We start from the raw sequence: 25,076 nt of genomic DNA, 5'->3' as shown, positions 1-25,076 counted from the left end.
AAAAAATGGCTGACAGGTCTCCATTGGTTCATTTATCAGGACATGTAGTGGCATGGTGGCTCAGTGGTTAGCACTGCTGCCTCACAGTGCCAGGGACCTTAGGTTCGATTCCACCCTTGGACGATTGTCTGTGTGGAGTTTGTACGTTCTCCCCGTGTCTGCATGGGTTTCCTCTGGATGCTCCTGTTTCCTCCCCAGTCCAAAGATGTACAGGCTAGTTGGATTGACCATGCAAAATTGCAGAGAAAGTGAGGACTGCAGATGCTGGAGATCAGAGCTGAAAATGTGTTGCTGGAAAAGCACAGCAGGTCAGGCAGCATCCAAGGAGCAGGAGAATCAACGTTTCGGGCATGAGCCCTTCTTCAGGAAAATTGCGCATGATATTCAATGCGGTGCAGGCTACGTGGGTTAGCTATTGGAAATGCAGGGGTGAGGTGAACTGGATGGGATGCTCTTTGGAGGAATTGTGCAGAGTTAATGGATTGAATGGACTATTTCCATACTGTAGGGATTCTATGACAATGCCTAAACCAGTCAGAGTCAACATGCCTTGTTAAAAATGTAAATGAAACCTGACAGTTAACTGCCAATTAACAGTAATTGATGCATTTTTCATGGCAACACCTCTTCTAATCAAAGCCCACTTGCTAATCAATCAACAATCTCCTTTGAAGCATTAGAAATATTGGTTTTTCCTTTTAATTGGAATTCTTGCAAATTGTCCTGAAGTGTGCAAGACAAACGACTTAAACAAATGTAATTTTTTTGTAACTAATACTCACAATAACTAAATGATTAATATGTTTTTAATTCTGACACAGATTTACAACTAAGCCATGAAATAGGGCTTTTCTCATCACAGTTGCAGATTGACTTGAATTTCATGATTTTGTAAGTGAAATAGCTCTACAGAGGTTGGTATCCCTTCACCAAATCACCTTTTATTTTCACATGGAGATTCCCTGATATTGGTCCAGTTCCCTCAGAGCCAACTGTCCAAGTGAACAGGATGTCTGGCACTCCTATTGTTATCCCTAATGAGATCAGGTTAACAGCCCCAGTCAAGGAATTCCTATTCTATGATGTCTACCTGGCTGATCTTGTTACAATTGCTATAGTGAGGTTTTGTTTCTTGAATTTCCTGATTAAATAAGATTTTGTACTATTGCTTTTTATAGCTCAAGAAATGATACAGGGTAAATCAAAACTAGGGTCCAAAGCTGTGGGCCAGGTGCTGGCACGTTGGACTTGATTGGGTTGGCACATCTGGTTGGCATGGACAAATCAGACCTAAGGATATGTTTCCATGCTGTACATCTCTATGACTCTATGAAAGAATCACCTTTAATGCCAGTAAGGAATTCAGGAGTCACCTCTTTACAGAGGTAATGTAATACTTTGTGAAGGAGTACAATTCTTTCCCAAATGTTAATCATGATATAATGTGTGTAATTATTGAACGCTGCAGCATCAGATATTGTGAAGTCTTCAAATGTTAACTTTTAGTTTTAAAAAACAGGAAAATTGAAGAAAGAACAAACAAAGATATTGCATTTAGTTTTGGGACAAAACAAGGGCTGCTTGCCTTTGAGCAAGAACTAAATTAGGTTTTAATACTATTATCCCCTCGAGACTGATTACTAAACTTAGTGATCTCAGACTAAGCCCCACTCTCTGCAACTGGATCCTCAGTTTGCTGACCCACAGGCCACAATCAGGGAAGATTGGGGACAATATTTCATCCTCACTAACACTCAACACTGCAGCCCTGCAGGGGTGCGTACTCAGCCCCCTACTGTACTCACTGTATACCCATGACTGCATCACCAAATACCAGTGTAATGCCATTTACAAGTTTACTGATGACACCACCATAGTCGGTCAAATCTCAGATAGCGACAAAACAGACTACAGATGGGTGGTGGAAGACCTGGAAAAATAATGCGCTGAGAACAACCTAGCTCTCAATGCCAGCAAAATCATTACTGATTTTTGGCGGGATGTTACTCACATCCCCCTACACATTAATAGCACAGAGGTGGAATGAGTGGAGAGTGTCAAGCTCCTGGGAGTGGTCATCCACAACAAGTTTTCTTGGATTCTTCATATGGATGCACTGGTTACAAAGGCCCAGCAATGTCTCCCCTTTTCTTCAGGCAGCTGAGGAAATTTGACATGACGGTGAATACCCTCGCCAACTTTTATAGGTGCGCTATTGAAGGCATTCTATCTGGACATATGCAACTGTACCATCTAAGATCGGAGATGGTGACAGAGAGTGGTGAACTCGGCCCAGACAATCACAAAGGCCAACCTCCCATCTACCAGGCCCGCTGTCAAGAAAAGGCCTCCAGCATTCTCAAAGATCCACAAACTTTTCTACAAACTTTACCATCGGGGAGAAGGTGCAGAAGCCTGAACATATGCACCAGCCGGTACCAAAACAGTTTCTACCCTACTGTTATTAGAATACTGAATGGACTCACAAACTCTTAACATTCGTCTGTACCTGTGATTTTTTTGTTTTTGCCGCTGTTTACCTATTATTTACTAACTATGCTACTTAATTCTGTGATCTGCCTGTATTGCTAACAAGACCAAGCTTTTCACTGTGCCTCGGTACACATAACAATACATTCAATTCAATTCAATTATTTCTTTGCCTTTCTCAAATCTATTGGCAGCAGGCGGCAATTAAATTCTGTCGAGGTTGTTGTACCAGATTCTGCACTGCTCTGTTCTGTCCTCCTACTCAATGTCCTCATCTTTCATCTCAGAACAACGCTGATATTCTCCGTCCCTTCAGAGGCCATCACATCCCCTCCTTGCCAGCTCCAGCTCTGCAGAGCATATTGAGGAGGCCTAACAGTTGCTCTCCAATGACCCAGGTTGAATCATGGGCTGCATCATATCTATAGGAGACAGTGAGGCCTGCAGATGCTGAAGATCAGAGTTGAGAGTGTATTACGTGGTACATGTATGGAATGAGCTGCCAGAGGATGTGGTGGAGGCTGGTACAATTGCAACATTTTCCTAGACCTCTCCATTTCTATCTCGGGCGACCGAATCAACACGGACATTTACTATAAACCAACCGACTCCCACAGTGACCTAGATTACATCTCCTCCCACCCTGTCCCCTGTAAAAATGCCATCCCATATTCCTTCGCCTCTGCCGCATCTGCTCCCAGGAGGACCAATTCCAATACCGAACAACCCAGATGGTCTCCTTCTTCAAAGAATGCAATTTCCACTCAGACGTGGTCGACGATGCTCTCCACCGCATCTCCTCCACTTCCTGCTCCTCCGCCCTTGAACCCCGCCCCTCCAGTTGCCACCAGGACAGAACCCCACTGGTCCTCACCTACCACTCCACCAACCTCCAGATCCATCGTATCATCCTTCGTCATTTCCGCCACCTCCAAACAGACCCCACCACCAGGGATATATTTCCCTCCCCCCCTCCCCTATCAGCATTCCGGAAAGACCACTTCCTCCGCGACACCCTCATCAGGTCCACACCCCCCACCGACCCAATCTCCACTCCCGGCACCTTCCCCTGCAACTGCAAGAAATGCAAAACTTGCACCCACACCTCCCCCCTCACTTCCCTCCAAGGCCCCAAGGGATCCTTCCATAGCCATCACAAATTCACCTGCACCTCCACACGCATCATTTACTGCATCCGCTGCACCCGATGTGGCCTTCTCTACATTGGGGAGACAGGCCGCCTACTTTCAGAGAACACCTCTGGGACACCCGGACCAACCAACCCAACCGCCCCATGGAAGAGCACTTTAACTCCCTCTCTCATTCCGCCAAGGACATGCAGGTCCTTGGCCTCCACCATCGCCAGACCATGGCAACACGACGCCTGGAGGAAGAGCGCCTCATCTTCCGCCTAGGAACCCTCCAACCACAAGGGATGAATGCAGATTTCTCCAGCTTCCTCATTTCCCCTCCCCCCAGCTTATCTCAGTCCCAACCCTCAGACTCAGCACCGCCTTCTTGACCTGCAATCTTCTTCCTGACCTCTCCACCCCCACTCCCCTCTCCGGTTTTATCACCCTCACCTTAACCTCCTTCCACCTATCGCATTTCCAACGACCCTCCCCCAAGTCCCTCCTCCCGACCTTTTATCTTAGCCTGCTTGGCACACCTTCCTCATTCCTGAAGAAGGGCTTATGCCCGAAACTTTGATTCTCCTGCTCCTTGGATGCTGCCTGACCTGCTGTGCTTTTCCAGCACCACATTGTTCAGCTCTGATCTCCAGCATCTGCAGTCCTCACTTTCTCCTGGGTATATGAATAGGAAGAGTTTGGAAGGAAATGGGCCGGTTGCTGGTAAGTGGGACTAGATTGGGTTGGGATATCTGGTTGGCATGGACAGATTGGACCGAAGGGTCTGGGAGCCTGGGAGTTATTGAGGGTACAGACATCATGGTAGCTTTTAAAGTGCCTAATGCAGACTCCTAATGTGGCAGCCATGATCTTAGATAAAAACCAAATGAACTGCAGATGCTATAAATCAGAAACAAAAACAGAAATTGCTGGAAAAGCTCAGCAGGTCTGGCAGAATCAGAGTTAACGTTTCAGGTCGAGTTAACGTTTCGGGCCGAGTTAACGTTTCGGGTCGAGTTAACCTTCCTCAGAACTGATCTTAGATAACTTGTACAATGACCCTTTTCTATTAATGAATTTGGCCATGTCACGATATAGCACTCTCAATGTGATGTAGCCTTGTTCCATATTGAGTCAAGGATCGAGAGATCCCTCATGGGTCCACAGTGGATCTTGAGAAGCAGCCACTCACATAAAGATTTAGAAGAGTTGTTGTGGTCTTGGCAGACACTGGGATAGGATAGCCAGCCACTACTCTCACTCAGCCAAGAGTGTGTTCTACTGACCGTCCCAGCTGATTTACTTAACAAGGTTGTTAGTTAACATTACATTGACTATGGAGGTGGGGAAATGTCTTTCCCATTGCAATTCTAACTTGAGGCCTGATGGCCTTGCGCACCTGGACTATGCCAATGCATCAGGCTCAGAGATCAATCATTTATCTAATAAGCTGTGGACAATGCTGCTAATTTCAAATGCTGCCAAGACACTGTGCTTTGCTACTACATAATGTCCTTGCTGCATTTGGTGACCTCCCATAGACCGGGTTCATCGATCTTTACTCAGTTGGTACCTCACCTGCATGTCACAAAATCATGAAAGTGCTGGGAGCCAATGCAGGTCAGTGGACACAATGTTAATCTTAGGTCTTAGTGTGGAACAGGGTTGTGGGATCTTTCTGTGCATCATTTGCTTGCCTCATCTCATGTTATACAACTGTGACTGCACTTTTAAAGAACTTCCCAGCCCACCTGAGATGCTGAAAGGTGTGGACTTTCATGCGGGGATTTCCCTTTGATTCTTTTTCTGGCATGGAAAGTGAGGGAGAATTCACTTGTCAAACAAGGAGCTTGCTCTCTTTATTTTATCCTGTCCAGGAGGGTGAGAGGCACTGGAACAACGCTTGCTGCTGTCACCCAGCTCTATCAATTTCTAACCAGGACGAGTGAGTGCACGTTGTTCCTGGCACTTGTTCAGCATTCCTCACTGTAAGGACAGGAGCAGATTTGGTGAAGAAGGCATTTGGCACACTTGCCTTAATCAGTCAAAGCATTGGGTACAGGATTCATGATGTCATGTTATGGCTGTGCAAGATATTGGTAAGGCCACAATTGGAGTACTTCCTACAATTCTTGATGCCCTGCTATAGAAAGGATGTTATTAAACTGGAAAGGGTAGAAAAAAGATTTTCAAGGGTGTGATTGAGACTGAAAGCTTGTAGTTATAGGGAGAAGCTGGATAGGCTGAGACTTCTTTCCCTGGTGCATAGGAGGCTGAGGGATTGCCTTGCAGAGATTTATAACATCATGAAGGGCATAGATAAGGTGAATAGCCAAACTATCTTTCCATGGGTAGGGGAGTCCAAAACTAGAGGGTATAAGTTTAAGGTAAGGGGGGAATGATTTACAAAGGACCTGAGGGACAACTTTTTCACACAGAGGGTGGTACGTATATAAAATGAGTTGGCAGAGGAAGTAGTACAGGTGAGTACAATTACAACATTTCAAAGACATTTGGGCAGGGAGATGGATAGGAAAGGTGTAGAGGAAAATGAGCAAAATGCAGGCAAATGGGACTGGTTCAGTTTAAGAAACTAGGTCACCATGGATGAGTTGGACCGAAGCGTCTGTTTTTGTGCTCTATGACTCTATGACTCCATGAGTACAAAATATTGGAGTGATCCGAAACACCATTTGGACAAGAGTAAAGGAAGCTGTGCAGTTGAAAAGCAGGGGTGACTTGTAGGGACAGCTTTGTTCCTTGTTATACTTGGCATTGACTGCCTGTTCGAAGATACAGCTTTCCTGCAGTTGGCTCTTTAAACTTTTGCTGCAGGACAATAATTTGTCCTTGTGGTATAAAGCAGCCAGTATTTAGCAGTTATTAAAACAGTGTTGTTCATGTAGCCTCGACTTCTTCTTTTCCCATCTATGCATATACTTTCAGTTCCTGCATAAGTCTATCCTTGTCCTTTAATAGTTTTTTCCAGACAGAGTTATTGCTGCTTCTTTCAATCTGTGAAGTTACAACAACATTTAAAAGACATTTGGACAATTACTTGGTTAAGAAGGGTTTCAAGGAATCGGGGCCAGATGGGAGTAGTTCAGTTTAGAAAACTTGGTCGGCATGGATGAGTTGGGCCAAAGGGTCTGTTTCTATGCTGTATGACTCTATGACAGACTTTCGGGAGTCAGAAAATGCATTACTTGCCACCATATTCCTAGCCTCTGACCTGATCTTGTAGCCATTGTATTGATGTTCTGTGTCCAACTGAGTTTCCAGTCAATGGTAATCCCCACGATGTTTATAATGCAGAAATCAGTGATGGTATCACCATTATATGTCAAGGGGCAGTGGATAGATTGTCTTTTATCTGAGATGGTCATTGCTGGGTATTTGTGTGGTGTGAATGTTACTTGTCACTTGTCAGCCCAAGCCTGGGTATTGACCAGATCTTTTTGCATTTGAGTATGCACTGCTTCAGTATCTCAGTCAGGAACGATGCTGAACATTGTGCAATCATTAGCAAACATCCATGTTTTCGTCCTTATGATGAAGGGAAAGTTATTGATGAAGCAGGTGAAGATGGTTGGGCCCAGGACACTACCATAAGGATCTCTTACAGAGATGGGCTGGAGCTAAAATGACTGATCTCCAAAAATCACAAACATCTTCCTATGTGCAACTGCGACTTTAACCATGGAGAGTTTTTCTCCAATACCGTTGATTTGAGTTTTGTTAGTGCTCCTCGATGCCACACTCAGTCAAAGGGCTGTCACTCTTGCCTTACTTCTGGAATTCAGCCCTTTTGTCCATGTTTGACCAAGGGTGTAATGAGGTCAGGAGCTGAGTGGCCCTAGTGGAACCCCAACTGGGCATCACTGAGCAGGTTATTGCTGAGTAGGTGCTGCTTGATAGCACTGTTGACAACATCTTCCATCACTTTACTGATGATGGAGAGTAAATAGATGGGGCGATAATTGGCCAGGCGGATTTGTCCTGCTTTTTTATGTACAGGACATGCCTGGGCAATTTTCCACATTGTTAGGTCGAGGCCAATATTGTCAGAGCTTGGCTAGGAGAGCGATAAGTTCTGGACGACAAGTCTTCAGAACTATTGCCGGAATGTTGTCAGGCCTATGGCATTTGCAGTGCCTCCAACCATTTCTTAATATCACATGGAGTGAATCAAATTGGCTGAAGACTGGTATCTCTGATGCTGGGGATTACTAGAAAAGGCCGGGATGGATCATCCAATCAACACTTCTGGATGAAGCTTGCTGTGAATGTTTAGCCTTATGTTTTGCACTGATATGCTAGACTTTTCCATCATTGAGGATGGGAATATTTGTGGAGCCTTCTTCTCCAGTAAGTTAGGTAAAAACAATGACTGCAGATGCTGAAAACCAGATTTTGGATTGGTGGTGCTGGAAGAGCACAGCAGTTTAGGCAGCATCCGAGGAGCAGCAAAATCGACATTTCGGGTTTTTTATTCCTGATGAAGGGCTTTTGCCCGAAACGTCGATTTTGCTGCTCCTCGGATGCTGCCTGAACTGCTGTACTGCTCCAGTAAGTTGTTTAATTGTTCACCACTATTCAGAACTAAATATAGCGTGACATGTGGCTTAGTCCTGATCCATTAGTCATGGCATTGTTTAGCTCTGTCTATCACTTGCTGCTTATACTGTTTGGTAGCTTCACCAGGTTGACACCTTGATTTTAGATGTGCCTGCTGCTGCTCCTGGCATTCCATCCAACACTCTCCATTGGACTAGGGTTGATCCCCTGCCATGATCATAATGGTTGAGTGGGGGATATGCCGGTCCATAAAGTTGCAGATCATGCTTGAGTACAACTCTGCTGCTGTTGATGGCCCACAGACTTCATGGATGCCCAGTTTTGAGTTGCTAGATTTGTTCGAGGTCTGTCCCGTTTAGCATGGTGATAGTGCCACACAACACAATGGAGGGTATTCTCAATGTGAAAATGAAGGCAGGACTTCGTCTCCACAGGGACTATTTGGTGGTCGCTGTTACTGATACTGTCATGGGCAAGTGCATCTGCAGCTGGCAGATGGGTAAGGATGAGTTCAAGTATGTTGGTTCCCTTACTACCGGCTACAGACCCAGCCTGGCAGCTATATCCTTTTGGACCCAAACAGTACTGCTGCTGCCGAGCAATTCTTGATGGTGGACACTTAAATTCCCCCAATCAGAGCTCATTCTGTACCCTTGTCATCCTCTAAGATTTGTTCAACATGAAGGTGTACCGATTCGTCAGCCAAGGGCGGATGGTGCCTGGTAATCAGCAGGAGGTTTCTTTGTTCATCTTTAACCTGAAGACTTCATGGAATCCAGGGTTAATGTGGAGAGTTCCCAGGGCAATTCCCTCCTGACTGTATACCACTATGCCATCATCTCTGCTGTGTCTGTCTTATCAGTGGGACAGGGCATACCCAGGGATGGTGATAGTGGGAATGTCTGGGACATTGTCTGTAAGGTATGATTCTGTGGGTATGACTGTGTCAGACTGTTCCTTGGAGGGGCAGACAGCGGTTGAGGAAGAGGGAAGGCTGCAGAAGGACAGGCTAGAAGATTGGGCAAAGAAATGGCAGATGGAATACAATATGGGAAAGTGTGAGATTGATAGGAAAATTATTCTAGGGATATTGGGTCACTAGTCTTGAAATGTTAACTCTGATTTCTCTCCACAGATGCTGCCAGACCTGTTGAGATTTTCCAGCAATTTCTGTTTTTGTTCCTACTTAATATCCCTGCTCTTCTTTCATAAGCCTCAATAATAAAGGCAAACATCACACCTTCTTAACTACCCTAGTAACCTGTCCTGCCACCTTCAGGGATCTGCGAGTAAGCACACCATGATCCCTCTGTTCTTCTGAGCTCCCAGTGTCCTGTCATTCATTGAGTACCCATTTCTTATGTTCCTTCTGCAAAGTGCATAACATTATGTTAATCAGGATTAAATTCCATCTGCCACTAATCTGACCATTTACATTCGCTATTAACATAACACCTTTCTCCTCACGGTCAAGCACCCAGCCAATTTGTGTGTTATCAACAAACTTACTTGTCATTGCTTCCACACTCTCGTCTAAATCATTTATAAATATCGTGAACAGTAAGGGATCCAGCTCTGATCCCTGTGATATGCAACTGCACATTAAACCCCAATCACACCAACAGCCTTTTACCATCACTCTCTGTCTTCTGTCACTAAGCCAATTTTGGATCCAACTTGCCATGTTACCCTGGATCCCTTGAGCTTTGTCAGTTTCCCATGTGTGACATTGTCAAAGGTTTTAGTGAATTCCATATAAACTGCATCAAATGCCTTCATCCACTCATTTGGTCACCTCCTCAAAAAATTCCACCAGATTTTTTAGGTATGACCTCCTTCTGACAAAGCCATGCTGACTACCTCTGATTAAACCTTGCCTCTCTAAATGGAGATTAATTTTCCCCTTCACTATCTTCTCCAACGGTTTCCTTACCACTGATGTGAGACTCATTGGTGTATAGTTTCCTGGTCTTATTTTACTAGCTCTTTGGGGCAGCATAGTGGCTCAGCAGTTAATACTGTTGCCTCATAGTGTCTGGAACTTGGGTTCGATTCCAGCCTCAGGCAACTGTGTGGAGTTTACACATTTGTGTCTGCGTGGATTTCCTCACAAAGATGTGCAGTTTAGGTGGATTGGTTGTGCTAAATTGCCACTTACTGTCCAGGGATGTGTAGGTTGGGTGGATGTGCATGGGAAATGCAAAGAATTAGGGATCGGGCAGGTGGTTAGGTCTTGGTGGGATCCTCTTTGGAGGGTCAGTAGGACTTGATAGGTCGAATGGCTTGCTTCCACACTGTAGGGATTCTATGATATCCTTCTTGTAATATGGAACAATATTAGCTGCTGGCCTGTGGTCAGAGATGATTTAAAAATTTGGGCCAGGGTCCCAGCAATTTTGTTCCTCATCTCTCACAGCAGCCTGGGTATACAACTCCAAATTCTCGAATATCTCCTCACTCCTTACATCTGTCTGCTCAAGAAGTTCACAGTTCCTCTTCTAAAATATTTTGTTGCATTTTCCTTCTCCCGTGTAAAGGCAGGTGTGGACTAGTGTACTCTGCCTTCATGCAGGTTGCCTCCTTGGTCCCTAACAGGTCCTAGTCTTTCCATGGTTATTCTCTTCCCCTTGATACAGAATGTCTTGGGATTCTTCTTAAACTTGCCTGCCAGCGTGCTCTCATACCCTCTCTTTGCTCTCCTAATTGCTTTTTTGCTTTCCCCCCCCACACTTTTTATACTCCTCTAGAGCCTCCGTTGTTTTGCTTCCTTTGTAGCTGTTAAACACCTTTCTATTACATTTTATCCTCTGCTTGTTGCTCTCAAAGCTAAGGTAGATACTTTTCTGAAAAATAAAGGAATTAAGGAATGTTGTGAAAACACAGTTAAGTGGAGCTGAGTTGACTAAAAGATTAGCCATGATCTTATTGCGAGGCAGAGCAAGCTTGAAGGGCCGGACGGCCTACTCCTGCTCCTAGTCCTTATGTTCATGTTATGTTCTTACATTTCACCCTGAAGGAACACGTTGGGTCTGTATCATTTTGACCCCATTCTGTTGTGCTGTAAATTAATCCTTATGTAACTGTTCCCAGTTTATTGCGGCCAGATTCAGCTTTATTTTAATAAAATCTGTCTTATCCCATTCCCAAAGAATGTTTATCTGCTGTTACCTGCCAACATTACTTACTATTAAGGTGGAAAATGAATTGGCAACGTCAGGCCTGTCTGTGTTTGCTTTTTACTGCGGCAACTGATTTTCCAATTTTCCGCACCATCCTCCTAACCGAAGCCTCTTCATTCAAAGTCTATCTACTCGAATCCCATCTGCTTTAAGCCCACTCACTCACCAATCCAAAGTCCACCTCCCCAAAGCCCACTAGGAGTTAAAATCGGGAACTCAAACAAGCAACAGATGCATAAACTCAATTAGTATAAGAAGATCCCAGAATATACGTTATAGCCCCTAGTGTCAGAGTGATACAATGATGTTAAAGTAGAAAGATATAATCACTGCCAGAAATATGGAGCAACTCAGCAGGTATGGTAGGATCTGTATTGAGAGAGACAGAGAGAGAGAGGCAGAGTTAATGGTTCCAGCCAGGTTTGACACTTCTTCAAAACTGTACTGTACTTTCAAGTCTTGACATCTGTTTTTAAAAACTTTCATTCAACTCCAGTCCCCACTTCCTTGATAAAGGGTATCTTTGATCACTTTGTTCAAATTGACGTCAAGACAGACCCAGCTCACTTGGCATAATACTATTTAATACAGACTTCTTTCATTTGAATTACTTCTTCATTTTATATAATGGAAAAGCTTGGCTGGGGTAGTATAATAGTTATAGTATAGGATTAGTAAGAGAATACACTTATAATATGCAGAGTAGTGAGTTTGAAACTTTCCACATATATTAAAGCTTGAATTCATATTTTTAAAACTAGAAATACAAATATGTTATTGGTAAAACTGACTTTGAAAGTTCTGCTTTGTTATAAAAGCCACTGTTTCACTAATACCCTTCCATAGAATCCCTATAATGCAGAAAGAGGCCATACAGCCCATCAAATCCACACCAACCCTACAAAGGGCATCCCACCAGACCCTTACCCTATAACCGTGCATTTTCCATGGCCAATCCACCTAACCTGCACATTTTTAGACTGTGGGAGGAAGCCGGAGCACCCGCAGGAAATCTGCACTCACACGAGGAGAACATACAAAGTCCGCATAGACAGTCACCCGTAGCTGGAATCGAAGCCTTGTCGAGGCAGCAATACCAACCACTGATCCACTGTGCCATCCATATTTTTCAGGGAAGGAAATCTGCTCACCCTTAGCCAGACGAGACTAGATGTACCTCCAGCTTTACATCAATGTGGTTGTCCTTTTGGATTTGTGCCACCATCCTGGGGCAGCTAGGGATAACAAATAAACACCAGCGATACCCACATCCGGAGAAAGAATGCATTAGAAAATACCAAAATGAAAAACCCATGAAATAAATAACTATTCTGCAAACTTTACTTGACATTTCCAAAATAAGATTTTAAAACCAATTCTTCACTCAACACTCAAAATTCTCGGAACCATTTCTGACATACTGGACATCGCTAATCTTAGTAGAGAATCCTTTCAGGCCATGCTGACAACTAGAGCTATACTATTCCGCTCAGTTGCCACATTGGCTGCGCTCACTTGTCGTGTAAATGCTGATGCCTGAATCCCTGGGCTAGTTGCCAGGTTTCTGAATTTCATCAAAACCACGGGCTAGACCGGCAGAAGTGAGAGAAGTTTTACTGTTTGCAGAGTTGATTGTGGGAGGGCAGGTTGAACGATTTTCCGAGTGTGTTGCTAACCAGTTATTGACTCCTTCTAGATAACAAGAGGGGCCTGTTGACGATGGAGACAGTGAGTTGTTGGATCTGTACATGCTGAGCAGGGGCTTGGGTGGGAGGGGAGTTGGTAGTGATGGGAGGAGGTTGATTGGTGAATCACTGTCTCATTAATGATAAAGGTATTCGAAAGGATGGAAACTCAGGAATCATTTTCTTTAGTGGGATAATCCAGAGAAAGATGACACAATCTTAAATTTGAGCTAGGATGAAATCTGAAAGCACTTCTTCAAACAAACGGTCATGGAAATCTGGATCTCAGTCGCCTCAAAATGTTGTGGACTTTGGGGATCATAGAGTCATGGAGAACAGAGTCATATAGCACAGAAATAGACCCTTTGGTCCAACTGCTCTGTGCCAACCAGACATCCCAATCTGACCGAGCCACTTTGCCAGCATTTGGCCCATATCTCTGTAAACCCTTATTTATATATCCATCCAGATGTCTTTTAAATATTATAAATTGTACCCACCTCCATCATTTCCTCTGGCAACTCATTCCATACATGCACCACCCTCTGCATGGAAGAAGTTACCCCTTAGGTCCTTTTTAAATCTTGCCCCCTCACCTTGGACTTCACTGCCCTAAAAAAAACATTGATTTTTCACCCTATCCATGCCCGTCATGATTTTATAAACCTCTATAAGGTCACCTCTCAGCCTCCGAAGTTCCAGGGGAAGAAAGGGACCAGTCTATTTGGCCCTTTTCTATAACTCAAACTCTCCAAATCCTGTAAACATCCTTATAAATCTTTTCTGCACCCTCCCAAGTTTAACAATATCTTTCCTGTGGTGTTTTCAAAACAGAGATCAATAGGTCTTTCTTTGGTAAGTGTGTCAAGGAATATGGAGTAATGGTGGCCAAATTGAGTTGAAGAACTGAGCTGCCATGGATCAATAGTTTGGCAGAGAAAGAAAGAGAGAAGAACTTACATCTGTATATTGCCTATCAGAACCTCAGGATCTCCTTCAGCACTTTTCAATCAGTGAAGGAGTTTTGATGTTGTAATATGGGAAACACAAGCTCAGTCAGGCTGAATCATATATTCCTGTTCCTATGTCCAGATGGAATCACTATTTTATCAGTTTGTCTTATTTGTGACGTGGAAATCTGTGACATGAAAAATGGCAAGGTGCCGATGGCAGTAATTCACAGAAAGGACTAATAGATTCGTGCACAAATAGATATTTGTTACATTCATAAAATTGTTATTTTCCTTAGATACTTTTGTAAATAAAACATATTGATTTTAAGGTATACATTCATGTTAGTGAAAGAATTTTGCGGCAGCTCAGGTCAAAATTGGGGCCAAAGAATGTCCTGTAAATGAAGACCTTTGTTTGAATTTTTAAACAAAAAAAAATATTCTATACAGGGCACTAATGGAGTTAGTGATGAAAAGGAAAAGGCTAGCTGTGGGTAATACATGGTCCAGAATGTCAGTACAATCAGGAATGGTATCATAGAGTGAGGTGAATTGTGCTTGTATCTGTGAGTAAGGGACGGTCAGCACTTGGTGTGGGAGGTCTGGAAGTTCCACTTGGTAACTGGAAAACACCCAGGGACAGACCCTTTCATTTATTTCATTCTGAGGATGTAAATGTCAAAGCCAACACATTTAATATCCATTCTGATTTGAATCATTGATTGTTTGGATTGGCTTCTATTCAACCAATATAGTTTATAACTGTGAATATAATTATAGTTTATATGTAATTCTTTGAGATTTGCGTCACAGGTAGACAGGATGATTAAGAAGACACTTAGCATGCTTGCCTTCATTGCTCAGACCTTTGAGTATAGGAGCTGGGATGTGATGTTGAGGTTGTACAGGACATTGGTGAAGCTTCTTCTGCAGTACTGTGTACGGTTCTGGTTGCCCTGCTATAGGAAGGATATGATTAAACTGGAGAGGGTTCAGAAAAGATTTTACTAGGATGTTGCTGGGAATGGGTTGAGATATAAAATATAAAAATGATAAAATAGACTGTAAAGGCTGGGATCTTTTTCATCAGAGCTTAGGAGGTTGAAAAGTTTATAAAATCATGAGGGGTACAGGTGAGTAGGACAGGTTTTTTTTTCCCCAGGCTGGGCGAGTTCAAAACTGGGGGGCATATTTTTAAATTGAGGAGAGCAAGATTTAAAATGGATATGAGGGGCAACATTTTTACATAGAATGTTTCATGTATGGAATGAACTGCCAGAGAAAGTGATGGATGCAGGTAGAGTTACAATGTTTAAAGACATTTGGATAAATTCATGAATAGGAAAGGTTTGGATGGATATGGGACCAAGTGCAAGCAGGTGGGACTAGTTTAGTTTGGGAACATGGTCGGCGTAGACTGGTTGGAACGAAGGGTCTGTTTCCATGCTGGATGACAATGACAATAAGTGGCTTGATCGACCACTTTAGAGGGCTGGGACTGTGGTATGGGACTGGAATCACATGTGGGCCTGCATAGGTAAGAAATGCAGGTTCCCTTCCCTAAAGAAACCAGTTTGATTTTTAATACTGTTCAAATGGCTGTTTCTTTGCCCATAATTGATAGAATTCAATTCTGAAAACTCTCCATGCTATCCTCCAAGTTGATTACCTCATCAAAACATCCACATGGCATATTCTGATAATACACCTCACAGTATGTGATATATTGGGCACTGGGAACCAAATGAACTAAATTATATTCAAGGCTGAGATAGACAGATTTTTAATCAGTAAGAAAGTCAAGGGTTATGGGGAAAAGGTAGGAATTTGGAGTTGAGGATTACCTGCTCAGTCATGATCTCATTGGATAGTGGAGCAGACTCGATGGGCTGAATGGCCTACTTCTGTTCCTGCATGTTAGGGTAAACCACTCAATGTCTTATTGATTAGGACACTTACAGTTTATTTTGGTCCTCCATTCACATAACATGTTCCACTTCTACAATGGACTAGAATTATACAACCCAGAGAACATGAGTTCAAATCCAACTGTGGCTGTTTAAAGGTTTTGAATTCAGTTTTTTATTTAAAGAATTTGGAACAGGTGTAAACACAAGTGACAATGAAGCTTTTGGATAGTTCTAAAAGCCAATTGTTTTATTCAGATGCCTTCAGGAAAGAAACTTTCTGCTGGTCTAATGAAATATGATTGCAGTTACATGCCAATATTCTCCAGAGTTTAGCAGAATGAGAGTTTATCTCATTGAGATGTGTACATTTCTTAGAGGGTTGAAAAGGGTAGATGTTGAAAGAGAACTAGTAATTCACACAGAAGGTCATCGAGATTTGGCTTATGCTACCCTAAAGAGTTGGGGGCAGGGAGCCGGGGGAGTCATCGTTATTGAAACTTGCAACAGGCAATTGGAGAGAAAACACTTGCAGAATCATGGGGAGAAGGAGTATTTTTGAAAGAGCCAAGATTAGCACAATGGGATGACTGGCTTCCATTTATGCTTTACATTTCCATGATCCTAATCAATGATTGCTTTTATTCTTTCATGGGATGTGAGCATCACTGGCCAGGCCAGTGTTTATAGTCCATCCCTAATTGCCCAGACAGTTAAGAATCGACCATATTGTTGTGGGTCTGAAGTCACATGTCAACTAGACCAGGTGAGGATGGCAGATTTTCTCCCCTAAAGGACACTGACAAACCAGATGAGTTTTTACAGCCATGGTTGCCATTAAGTTAACGCTTGGTTCAGATTTTATGAATTCAAATTTCATCACCTGCCATGGTGGGATTTGAACACATGTCCCCAGAACATTAGCCCAGGGTTCAGAATTGCTAGTTCAGAGAGGTTACCACTATGCCCTGGCTTCCCCTACATGCTAGACAATTGAACTCATACCAGGAGACAACAACGACCATATTTTATATAAATTGGTACTTTCATCTTGTAGTGATGTGATCCCGGTCCCAGACTAGCAAGGAGGCAGTCCTTGAAAGTAGACAGTATATTGGCAGGTATTCCAGATGAGCCAAATGGCCTAATTCTGTTCCTATTGCTCTGGTTGGTCTTAGAAAGTCATTTATATGTGGCATAAAACTCTGCTGAATTTGACACACGTAAACGTTGAAGGATAAAAACAAGAATGATTTGCTGTAGTATTTAAATTGTAATACAGCCCTCCAGCCCAGATGTTACATTTGACGTAAACTTTTAAATATAGATTTTGAGTTTGAGATTACAAAATGCTGGAGACTGAGATTACAACCTTCATGGTTTTAATCATGGTGGCCAGGAGCAGTTGATCCTACTCTTTCGATTAATACTGGAATGAAACTCTCTTGAGATAGCAAATGCTCCTCCCTCTTCTTCTCACCTTCCTCAGACCCCTTCCTTCATTCTATACATTGGCAAAGAGGTATTCTCCTTCCAACTCCGTTTTAATTGAGACCCCTCCCTACCTCTTCCTCACCTTTGATTGTAATATATCGGGAGAAAGTGAGGACTGTAGATGCTGCAGATCAGAGCTGAAAATGTGTTGCTGGAAAAGCGCAGCAGGTCAGGCAGCATCCAAGGAGCAGGAGAATCGATGTTTCGGGCATGAGCCCTTCTTCAGGAATGAGGTGGGTGTGCCAAGCAGGCTAAGATAAAAGGGAGGAGGGACTTGGGGGAGGGGCGTTGGAAATGCGATAGGTGGAAGGAGGTTAAGGTGAGGGTGATAGGCCGGAGTGGGGGTGGGGGTGGAGAGGTCAGGAAGAAGATTTCAGGTTAGGAAGGTGGTGCTGAGTTCGAGGGTTGGGACTGAGACAGGGTGGGGGGAGGGGAAATGAGGAAACTGGAGAAATCTGAGTTCATCCCTTGTGGTTGGAAGGTTCCCAGGCAGAAGATGAGGCGCTCTTCCTCCAGCCTTCGTGTTGCTGTGGTCTGGTGATGGAGGAGTCCAAGGACCTGCATGTCCTTGGTGGAGTGGGAGGGGGAGTTGAAGTGTTGAGCCAGACAACCGCATCCACGATCGGCAGGAAGACCATCGCCGACAGATTTGCGGTCTCCGCGGGGTCCACCGTTTCTGCCGTCACCACAGCCACTTCCGCCCCCAGCGACATCACTCACCTGCACAATGACCACGCCACATGCTTCTCCGCTCCCACGCCGATCTCCGTCACTACGCCTAACCCCGTCACCACTCCTAGCTCCAGCCCCACACCAGGTCCGAGCTCCTAGTCCTACCATGTTTTCACCATCCCTCCAGAACTACCCCTCTCTGAGGATGAAAGATCAATCCTCGACAGAGGCCTCACCTTCATCCCCCTACGCTCTCGGATTAACGAGTTCAACAGGCGGTGAGACATCGAACAATTCTTCCGCCGCCTTTGTCCCCGCACCTACTTCTTCAACCAGGATTCTCGCCCACCCTCTTCTCCTGCCTCCAACACACCCCATCCATCTGGACACCCCATGCTGGCCTCTCACCGCATCTCCTCCACTTCCCGCTCCTCCAATCGCCACCAGGTCAGAACCCCACTGGTCCTCACCTACCACCCCACCAACCTCCATATACATCATATCATCCGTCGTCATTTCCGCCACCTCCAAACGGACCCCACCATCAGGGATAGATTTCCCTCCCCTCCCCTATCAGCGTTCCGAAAAGACCACTCCCTCTGTGACTCCCTTGTCAAGTCCACACCCCCCACCAACCCAACCTCCACTCCTGTCACCTTCCCCTCCAACTGCAAGAAATGCAAAACTTGCGCCCACACCTCCCCCCTTACTTCCCTCCAAGGCCCCAAGGGATCCTCTGTAGAAGGCAATGTATTAGGGACTAGAGTGGTGATGGAAAAGCACAGCAGGTTAGGCATCATCTGAGGAGCAGGAACATCGATGTTTTGGGCAAAAGCCCTTCATCAGGAATGAATCATGCTGTGCTTTTCCAGCACCATTCTAATCTTGACTCTGATCTCCAGCATCTGCAGTTCTCACTTTCACCTAATGTATTAGGGACTGTCAGGAGCCAGATGTCTGAAAGGTAAATAAAGAAAAAACAGTCAGTTCCACATCAGATTTCCTTTTCATTTCCATTTCTCCAAACCAAATATAAGCATGAAGATTTTTAAAAGTCTACTCTTCCTATCATTTTACTTTCTCTTCCACTCTTTGCTCTTCTCTTTAATCACTTCAAGTTACTGTAAATCATCAGAAAGGATGAGCTTCACTAAGGCATGGCTGACTCGATCAAGTTCCTGAGAAATTTGTGATGGTGACTGATGAACATCTGATTACAAGATTAACAGCATTGACTCAGGCTATGAGTCAGTTTAATTTATTTCTATTCCACACGCATCTACTCCCATCTGTTTCATCTCACTCCATTCTATTCCAGTGGGGCATCAATTAGTTCAGTGTGCTGGTTAGTAATGCAAAGTGACACCAAAAGCATGGATTCAATTCCCACATTGGCTGAGGTTACCATGAAGATCCCCCTTCTCTTGAGGCTGACCCTTACGTTAAGCCACCATCAGTTGTCTCTCTCCAATGAGACAGCAGCACCAAGGTCTCATAAGACTATGAAGACTTCATTCTATTCCATTCTGCCTCATGTGTTTATCTAGCTTCCCCTTAAATGCAACATGTTATTTCCTATAACATGTATAAGCAAGTTCATAATTTCACCACTGTTTGGATAACTAAGTTTCAATTCCCTATTGGATTTTATAGTGATCAGCTTATATATGGACTCTATTTATGGGGATCTTATATACAATGGAAATTGTCCTCTCCATGTCTATGTTACCAATAAATAAATACCTCTATCAAGTCACCCCTCAGTCTCAGGGAGTTCCAGGATTTTGAACTGGTGACACTGAGGGAATAGCAATATACTTCCAAGTCAAGATGGTGAGTGGCATTCCCATGTTTCTGCTCCCCTTGTCCTTCTAGATGAAAGTGGTAGTAGCTTTGGAAGGTGCTATCTGAGGAGAATTTCTGCAGTGCATCTTGTAGATGGGTGCACACCGCTGCTGCTGAGTGTCAGTGGTAGAGGAACTGAGTTGTCCATCAAAAAAGCTGCTTTTTCCAGAATATTGTTGAACTTCTTGAGTGTTGTTGGAGCTGCACTGATTCAGGGCAGATGGGGAGTATTCCATCTCATTCCTGACCACAAATGGTTAGCAGGCATTGGGGACTCAGAAGGTGAGTCACCTTCTGCAGGATTGCCAATCTGTGACCTGTTCAGCATTTAATATACTTCTTTTCATTTTTCCTCACAGTTCTGCTCCTTATATTTCATTTGCCACAACTTTTCACACTTGCTTACCCTACTTATATCCTTTTGTAGCCTCCTTTTGTTTTTTTTCACAACTTGCTTTCCTAACTTCATTTACATAAGTTGTAAACAGTTCAGGTCTCAGCGCCAATCCCTGTGGGACTCATCATTGCATCTTGCCTACCAGAAAAATATCCATTCGTACCTATGCTTTTTTGCCTGAAAGCCAGCCAATCTTCTGTCTACATCAATATATTAGCCAGACAACATGAGATTTACTTTTCTGCAATAAATTTTGATGTTATAGTTTATCAAATACCTTCTGGAAATTTAACTATAGTACACCCACCATTCCCCTTTATCCATAGTACGTTACTTTCTCTAAGACCCCATGGACATTTTCAGTCTATATGGAGATTATAGTCTCCCATGATTATCACATGGCTTTCTGACAATCTCCCATTATTTCTTCCTTTATAAGACCAGAAGATAGAAGAGGAGAATTAGGCCATTCAATACATCAAGTCTGCTGTGCCCCACCAAATGATTTCTGCAAGCAAGCCTTTCCATCACTCCCGTAAGTGTCTCCTGGCCTAGCTTCCACATCATGGTTTCTTGAACTTTGGTCCATAACACCAGCCCAAAGGCATGTAGATTAGGTTGATTGGCCATTCTATATTGCCCTATAGTGTTCAGGGATGTGTAGGGGAGTGGGGAGGTAGATCTGGATGGGTTGCTGTTTGGATGGTAGTGCAGACACGATGAGCCGAACGGACTCTATCACAATATATGGATTCTGTGATTGTACAAGAAAAAGGATCAGGAGTAGGCTTTTGGAGCCTCACGCCTGGTTTGCCAATCAATAGGATCATGGCTGATCCAACATTCCTCATATCCACTTTCCTGCCCATTCTCTGTAACCCTGGATTCCTGAATGATCAAGAATCTATCTATCTCAGTCCTAAATATGGGCAAGGATTCTACCCCCACAGCTGTCTGTGCAAAGTAGTTTCAAAAACGCACAACCTTAGTGAGTTTTGAGAAGATTCGTAGCTCAGGTTGAGGTTTTGGATGTAGGTTTGCTTGCTAAGATGGAAGGTTCATTTCCAGATATTTCATTATCCTACTGGGTAACATCTTCAGTGGTCTCACGCAAAGCTGCAAAAAAATACTAATGTCATTTACAAAATACTGTGCAAGGATTGTAACCAACACTACATTGGACAAACAGGCAGAAAGCTAGCCACCAGGATACATGAACATTAACTAGCCACAAAAAGGCATGAGCCTCTCTCACTAATATTCTCACATACAGATGAGGAAGGACACCATTTTGACTGTGACAACACGTCCATCCTAGGACAAGCCAAACAAAGACATGCACAAGAATTCCTAGAGGTATGGCATTCCAACCGGAACTCTATCAACAAACACATCGAGTTAGACCCCATCTAACATCCCCTGAGAAAAGGAACAGGAAGTGACTTCACCATAGGTAATAACATCACTACAGGAAATTACATCACCAACCCAAAGAAACCCAAACATATAAATATAAAGCAGGAATTTTCAGCATTGTTTTGCCTGAGGCCCACTGAAGATGTTGCCTAGTAGGGTAAAGAAATGTCTGGAAATGAACCTTCCAGCTCAGTGAGCAAACCTACATCCAAAAACTCACAACCTTCTGAGAGAAGAAATTCTTCCTCACCTTAGTATTAAATTAGTGCCTCTTAATTCTCAGATGATGTCCTCTGGTCCTAGGCTCTCCCATTAGGGGTAACATCCTCTCATCATTTACCGTGTCAAGCACCTAAGATTCATATATGTTTCAATTAGATCACCTCTCATTCTTTTAAACTTCCATGAGTCCTAACCTGTTTAGCCTTGGGATAAGACATTCTCTGTTGTGCTGAACCATTTGGGATGGTGCAGTGGCTCAGTGGTTAGCACTACTGCCTTACAGCATCAGAGTCCTGGGTTCGATTCTCCCCTTGGGTGAGTGTCTCTGTGGAGTTTGCACATTTACCCTATGTCTGCATGGGTTTCCTCTGGCTGTTCTGGTTTCCTCCTATAGTCCAAAGATGTGCAGGTTAGGTGGGTTAGCCATGGAGAAATGCAGGGTTACATAAGGTCAGTCTAGGTGGAATGCTCTTCAGAGGCTGGTGTGGATTTGATGGGCTAAATGGCCTGCTTCCACATTGTAACTATCATTAACTAACAGAGGCATGCTCCATTTTCTTCTAGTCCCTTCTGTCCTTCCCAAATGTCCTGTACCCTTCAGTATTCAGATACAATATTCAAGTACCATACTGCAGTTGTCTATCTATAATGACTGCCAGATTGTACTGACTTGTTTGTATTTGCATTTTCAGTTCATCAGCTTTGTCTTGAATGTTTTATGCATCCAGGCACAAAGCCTTTAGTTTTATCCTTTTATTCTTTTTGTGTCTTCTATTAGTATCAGTTGATATACTGTTAGATTAATACTCCTTATTCCTTCCTGTCATGGTCTGTTTACCATTTTCCATATTAATAGCTTCCTCTTTTGTTTTATCTCTACCACATCTTCTCAAATTTGATCCCTTGCCCCCATTATTTATTTTAAAATCCTCCTTACTTTCTGAGTTATGTGTTTCAGATAAAGACTGGCTCTAGCACTTTTTCAAACGGACACTGTCCAATCTTTACAGAAGATACTTTTCCTTGCCCTGCTTTCAGTGCCCCATAAACCGGAACCCATCTCCTGCACCAGTATTTCAGTCATGCATTCATCTCTCTAATCTGGTGTGGCCTCATCCAATTTGCACTTGGCTCAGGTGATAATTCAAAGATTATGACCTTTTGAGGTGTTCCTTCTGAATTTGGCACCGAGCTCCTCATACTGACTATGTAGAACCTTTTTCTTTGTTATGCTTATGTCGATTGGATCTACATGGACCATGATCTCCGGATCCTCCCCCTCCCACTGCAAGTTAATCTCCAGCCCTGAGCAGGCACCTTCGGCCCTGGAAGTGGGCAGACAACACTCTCATCCGGACTCACACTTCTTGCTACAAAGATCAGTGGCAATCTCCTTCATTATCTTGTCCCCCAATACCACTACATTCTCTTTGCCCCCACCTTTTGAATGGCTTCCTGTATTGTGATGCCTTGTCATTTAAATGTATGAATTAGGAGCAGAAGTAGGCCATTCAAGACTGCACCACAATTTAAAAAGTCATTACTGATCTCTTTGTTCAAAGTTTGTGAGAAGATTTATAGCTCGGGTGCTCGTTGTTGTGGTTCTGTTCGCCGAGCTGGGAATTTGTGTTGCAGACGATTCGTCCCCTGTCTAGGTGACATCCTCAGTGCTTGGGAGCCTCCTGTGAAGCGCTTCTGTGATCTTTCCTCTGGCATTTATAGTGGTTTGTCTCTGCCGCTTCCGGTTGTAGGTTCCAGCTGTCCGCTGCAGTGGCCGGTATATTGGGTCCAGGTCGATGTGTTTGTTGATAGAATCTGTGGATGAGTGCCATGCCTCTAGGAATTCCCTGGCTGTTCTCTGTTTGGCTTGTCCTATAATAGTAGTGTTGTCCCAGTCAAACGCTTTGTGTTCCAAGTTCCACATTTGCATTGATCCCTGATAACTCTTTGCTCAAGGTAATCTATCTACCTCTGTCTTAAAAATATTCAATGACTTACCCGCTGTCCCCTTTCTGATGCAGAGAGTTGTAAATTTTCACAACCCTCTGAGAGAAACAAAACTACCCCAATCTCTGTCCTTCAACGGCAACCCCTAATTTTAAATCAATGTACCCCAGTTCTGGACTCACCCACAAAAGTAAACATCCTTTCCAAGTCTAGCTTGTCTTTCAGGATCTTTTGCACATCAATTCAATCACCCCTCACTCTCTGGACTCTAGTGAAAACAAGTTCAGCCTGTCCAACCTATCTTCATAAGTCAACCTGTTTATTCCATGATGTGGAGATGCCAGTGTTGGACTAGGGTGGACAAAGTCAGAAGTCACATGACACCAGGCTACAGTACAACAGACTTATTTGAAATCACAAGCTTTCGGAGTACTGCTCCTCCGTCAGGTGAAGTCTCGTGCAAATAGTCCAGCAAACCTTCCCTCTCCCCAATGCATCACAATGTCTGTAGTTTTGCCTCCAGCTCATAAACTCTGAGGCAAAGCTGCTTGAACTTTAAACCCTGCCTTAGATGTATTTAATGTCAAGTACACTGGAATCCGGGACCTCCCACATATTTTGGTTGTGATACATGTTCCCGCCGTCCTTAATGTGTTCTAAGTAACTAATTAATTACTTTATTTAAATATATATATCCTTATATTTTTAATAACCTTACCACCTGTTGCTATACTATTTTAAATTTTTGGAATAGAATGATCCTTGGTCACTTAATAGATACAGACCAGATAACTAGCTTCTTCTCCTGTAGTTTCTAGTTTCGAAAAAAATTATAGAACGCAGAGATAAAAACACAGGCGATCTCTTTTTCTTCCTCCCCAACTCACTTAATCATCAATTCTCAGAACTCTACCGCAAGTTGCATTCACCCTAACTTGTCCAGTTTTATTTGTTCTGAACACAAAAGGCCCAGCTGTCCTGGCTACAGAGAATCTGGTTTCAACTGCTTCTTTAATTAACTAAACTGAACTTCTCTTCCAATGGAGACCTAAAACACTGCTTAAGAAGAGCGATTTTAGAATTTAAACGAGAAACATTAGTTAAATGCTAACTGCAAACAAAATTGAAACTTGGACAAAAAGATTCTTACCCACCAACTCC

At 43.5% G+C, this 25,076-nt stretch overlaps 1 long non-coding RNA gene across 1 annotated transcript in view; it reads right to left on the bottom strand.

Annotated features, from left to right (window-relative positions):
* Positions 1–12,323, bottom strand: part of LOC148147608 (uncharacterized) — a 71,210-nt gene extending 58,887 nt beyond the window's left edge. Inside the window, exon 1 of the long non-coding RNA XR_015759516.1 lies at positions 12,305–12,323. This is a non-coding gene — a long non-coding RNA (uncharacterized LOC148147608). The remainder of the gene's footprint in view (positions 1–12,304) is intronic.
* Between the last annotated feature and the right edge of the window lie 12,753 nt (positions 12,324–25,076).

Source organism: Chiloscyllium plagiosum, unplaced genomic scaffold (assembly GCF_037043375.1).
Source record: "Chiloscyllium plagiosum isolate Xiang-an unplaced genomic scaffold, Cpla_swu_hap1 HiC_scaffold_15, whole genome shotgun sequence".
NCBI classification, from domain to species: Eukaryota; Metazoa; Chordata; class Chondrichthyes; order Orectolobiformes; family Hemiscylliidae; genus Chiloscyllium; species Chiloscyllium plagiosum.
Note: the sequence above shows the minus strand (reverse complement) of the source record. Positions and strands in the feature narration are given on the sequence as shown.